General features: G+C 41.9%; 1 non-coding gene across 1 annotated transcript; it reads left to right on the top strand.

Moving 5' to 3' along the window:
• The first annotated feature begins 4,435 nt into the window (after positions 1–4,435).
• trnat-cgu (transfer RNA threonine (anticodon CGU)) lies at positions 4,436–4,507 on the top strand. The gene has a single exon. It is a non-coding gene; the product is annotated as a tRNA-Thr (tRNA).
• The last annotated feature ends 463 nt before the right edge of the window (positions 4,508–4,970 follow it).

Genomic DNA, 4,970 nt, shown 5'->3' with positions numbered 1-4,970 from the left:
ATCCACAATGTATTTTATACACAAAGCAAGTGTTTTTGTAACTCTAAGAGGTTTCGTGAAAGCGCTACAGGCGTGCCAAAATCGTTTTCGAACTTCAAGCTAACTTTACCCCGGTCTCTCAGAAGAAGTTTCCCGTCACCCTGCGAGGGAGAAGAGCCATCAATCACCGAGGCAACTACTGAGACGGTTAACATTAAACACGTGAAATGCGAGATGTTGTGATTTTTTTCCCGCTTAAGGCTTCTATCGTTTCTACTCTAACGAGAAAGACCTCTTTAATAGAAGTGAGATTTTAACAAACGTCTCCAGGGTTAACTGCGACCTGAACGCAACGCCTTAGACCACCAGCCATCTTGCCTGTGGTACTTATAATGAAGTATATATTTTCTTTCTTTCTACTCGTTGATAAGAAAAAAAGTGAAATCATGTAATTAGGGATATGTCTTTTTTTTCCATGGGGAAAACTAGCCCGAGCAAATGTGAAGTTTAGAGCAGCGCTCAATAAAAATGATCAGAACCCGAAAGCGCTTCTTATGCGGATCAGTATATTCCGATACCACTGGTTCTGCAGAAGAAATAAGAAAAACCGAACTCAAAGCACTGTGTTGCCATTACGGGTACTCTGCAGCTGCTTTAAGATCTACTCACACCGTGTTGCCATTAAGGCTACCTAGTTAAAAAAAAAACTTATCGTCACCTTTTTGAACGTGATTATTAGACACCCATTAAATCTCAACCGTGGTTTCTTGAGAGATCGTTCAGCGAGCGAGTAATAAAAAAATTACTTCGCTTCCAACCTCTGCTGTCACTGTAAACTCGGACGTGATGATGTGCAGTGTGCCTTTCCTCTTGTCGTATTCAAGAGTACTCACTGTGTGAGCTGTACTCTACTGTGATTTAATTTAGATGATTACGTGGAGTAGAGTGACAAGATCGACTTAAACATTTTCGGTTTGTGAAATGAAACACTAAATACACTACTGTAAATACAAGTAATGGACATTTAAAATAACCACAGTAAAGCTAGAAGAGTGAAAGGTAAAAGACTATTTAGAATGACATTCACAATAGAATTAAAAACGGCACAGCCGCCCGAAAAGGGACTTGAACCCTGGGACCTCAGATTAAAAGGCTGATGCTTCACCGAATGAGCTATCCGGGCTCTGAAAGAATGTCGACACTGTCGGGATCCTCGCAAGTCACCTGTCTCTGACCCGTCTGGAATGACCACTGACAGACTTTATCCAGAAGCGACGGCACCACTTCCAGTAGAATGAGAGAGAAATACAGCATGACATGGATAGTTAAGGGGCTCCCACAATCCATCTTTCCTCACATTACTGATTTTTTTCAATAGCATTTTGACCTTTTTTCACATTCAGATTTTTTTTTACATTTAATAAAATATTTTAATCAACAACATTAAAAAGAAAACAAATGGAACATTTTTTGGAACAATAATTAAAACAATCTTTCAATGCCTTGGTTGTATACGTGTGCACACCCTTTATAAAGGGAGTTGCAACAGTGCTGAAATTTAAAGAGCATTTCTGTAGAGAAAACAGCCTTGATGTTAAGCTTAGGGAGCCTGTCTTTTAGAAATTCTATTTCTTAACACCTTGCACAGCCTCCCGACAGACTAACAAATATTTTTTGGAGAAATTGGCTCACACACCGGAAGACACTAACGTTTATTTACGTTAGAGTATGTGAATAACAGTTTAACCGAAAAGGTTTGTAATTGTGATTTTGTTAAAATTCAATAAATCGTCTCTCAACGATTTATTGAATTGAGCCCCTTAACTACCCATGTCATGCTGTATTTCTCACTCATTCTACTGGGATTGGTGCCGTCGCTTCTGGATAGTCTGTCAGTGGTCATTCCAGACGGGTCAGGTATGACTGCTCTTCGGAACAAGAGACACGTGACTTGCGAGGATCCCGACAGTGTCGACCTTCTTTCAGAGCCCGGATAGCTCAGTCGGTATAGCATCAGACTTTTAATCTGAGGGCCCAGGGTTCAAGACCCTTTGCGGGCGGTTGTGCTGTTCTTAAGTCTATTGTGAATGTCATTCTAAATAGTCTTTTATCTTTCACTCTTCTAGCTGTACTGTGGTTATTTTAAATGTCCATTACTTGTATTTACAGTAGTGTATTTAGTGTTTCATTTCACAAACCGAAAATGTTCAAGTAGATCTTGTCACTCTACTCCACGTAATCATCTAAATTAAATCACAGTAGAGTACAGAACACGCAGTGAGGAGCTCACACAGTGAGTACTCTTGAATACGATAAGAGGAAAGGCACACTGCAACTCTGCAGAACATCACGTCCGAGTTTACAGTGACAGCAGAGGTTGGAAGCGACGTAGTTTTTTAATACTCGCTCGCTGAAGATCTCTCAAGAAACCTCGGTGGAGATTTAACGGGTGTCTAATAATCACGTTCAAAAAGATGACGATAAGTTTTTTTTTTTAACTAGGTAGCCTTAATGGCAACACGGTGTGAGTAGATTTTAAAGCAGCTGCAGACAGAGTACCCGTAATGGCAACACAGTGCTTTGAGTTCGGCTTTTCTTATTTCTTCTGCTGAACCAGTGGAATCGGAATATACTGATCCGCATAAGAAGCGCTTTCGGTTTCTGATCATTTTTATTGAGCGCTGCTCTAAGTACCACAGGCAAGATAACCCTGGAGACGTTTGTTAAAATCTCACTTCTAATAAAGAGGTCTTTCTCGTTAGAGAAGAAACAATAGAAGCCTTAAGCGGGGAAAAAATCACAACATCTCGCATTTCACGTGTTTAATGTTAACTGTCTCAGTAGTTGCCTCGGTGATTGATGGCTCTTCTCCCTTGCAGGGTGACGGCAAACGTCTTCAGAGAGGGAGTCTCCCACGCACGGCTTTCCTTTATCAAGAGCTGAGACAACAGAAACAGACTTCCAACTGACATGAATTACTTCTTGAGCGTTTATGACTGTCTTTAAAAGCTGAAAGCAGGTGAAAAAGTCTTTGGAAATGAGGCAATGACTGCTGACAGTAAACAGAACTGACGCTCAGCTGCAGACAAGCGCTCCTCGTTAGCATAGTGCTGAGTACCCCCGCTTGTTGCGCGGGAGACTGGGGTACGTTTCTGTAACAGGGCGCTGGTTTAATTTTTTAACAACCTGACTTCACTTAAAAAAGTGTGTACTGTGTACTACGTTTCGGACTAGATAGTGTGGTAGAATATGGAGATCATCTCCAGCTTTGAGCTCAACTGCAACAAGAAGTCATGCTAAATGTAGTATAGTGAGTAGACATCGCCAGACAACAGAACGAGAGAGTAGAAGGCAGGTATATATTGCGTAAGGGCGTGATCTGTGTAGTTAATAAAATAGTTAAAATAATATAAAAACGTCTCTTAATTAACATACACAACATTGAAGGCGACGAGAGATGAGTGCTTGACGGACTCAAAGCGAGTGCAGTGCAGATTTTAGTTCTCTTGCTGGTAGAAACGAACTTCTGAATTTTCGGACTTTTCGTTTAGCTTGGCCATGGAAGATATGGCAGCCGCGCCGAGAAGCTTTGCTTATGCCCAGCTTTTTCCACCGCTTCTACTGAACCTCGGAGCCCGGGATTTGTATACGGAATACAAGATATGGATGGAGTCATACAGATTTGTTTTAAATAGCCAGTGGATCTACAGAAGCTCAGGATGCCGTGGGACGTGCTACATTACTGCACTGTATCGGGGCTCCCGTGCAGCGGATTTTCGCCAACCTCCCTGGAGAAAAAGACTGTAGCTGCCTTAGACGCTTCCTTTACACAGCGGAGAAATGTGGTTTTGGAACGGCATAAATTTAGGCAGAGAACTTAGTCTCAGGACGAATCTGTTGATGCTTTTGTGACTGCACTAAGAGAACTGGCTAAATCGTGTGACTTTGGAGTATTGGAAACTGACATGTTAAGAGATCAACTTGTGGAAAAATGTGCACATAAGAGACTATAAATTGCTGCAGGAGGAAGGGCTGACTTTAGAAAGAGCTCTTACAGTCGCTAGAATTCATGAAGCAGCTCAAGCAGAATCAAGAATGCTTTCTGACCACAGTGACAAAGTGACACTGAACGGGGCGCTCGCTCAAACTTTACAAACAAAAGCCGAGCAGCAGGACGCAGTCATGCTAGAGAAATAGAAGAACAGGGGACGGCTGACATTACATGTTACAAGTGCGGACTAACAATGCACAAAGCAGATGAATGCGGAGCGTGAACAGCAAAATGTCTATACTGCAAGAAAACAGGACATTGTGCACATGTCTGCAGAACATCACGTCCGAGTTTAAGGACAAGTATTCCTTTTATTGCTGTTGCTGCCTCCGGTTTACATTTGGCGATGTAAACCAGATTCAGAAAAAAATAATTTGAACAACCTTATTCCCATGCTTACTTGAAGGCGCGGTGGCCAAGTGGTAAGGCGTCGGTCTCGTAAACCGAAGAGCGTGGGTTCAAGCCCCACCCGTGCCAGTTTCACTTGTCATCGCTTTCCTTTAGTTTCAAAGTCTTAAAAAAACTCGCAATGTAGGGATCTCAATAGTAAGAGAACATAACTGTCGCCAGTGATTAGTATTCTTGCATATCCTGCCTTGTTTTTTAGTCGACAAAGCTTGTTTCTCTTCACACCCATCTTCCGAATGATCGCCTCAGCATTGGGAAGGAACGTGCGCTTGGTACAGCCCCCGACTCCATGGTCTGATCACAAACAGATCGGGTGAGCTGTCAGTCCAGGTTGGAAGTAACGTTCGAAAACACTAAAAATCTGACTTAGGAACGAGAAGACCATGCTTTTTTATACGAGTAAACGATAAAATAATATACTGCCTGCAAGACTATGTCAAGTTCAAGTTCAAGTTTAAAGTTCAAGTTTATTGTCATTATACTCATACACAGATATATGGTATAACGAAATGCTATTTAGCTAGCTCTCGGA

The sequence above is a fragment of the Lepisosteus platostomus genome, chromosome 5 (genome assembly GCF_059453375.1).
Source record: "Lepisosteus platostomus isolate fLepPlt1 chromosome 5, fLepPlt1.hap1, whole genome shotgun sequence".
In the NCBI taxonomy this organism is placed as follows: domain Eukaryota; kingdom Metazoa; phylum Chordata; class Actinopteri; order Semionotiformes; family Lepisosteidae; genus Lepisosteus; species Lepisosteus platostomus.
This window is presented reverse-complemented; position numbering and strand designations above follow the sequence as displayed.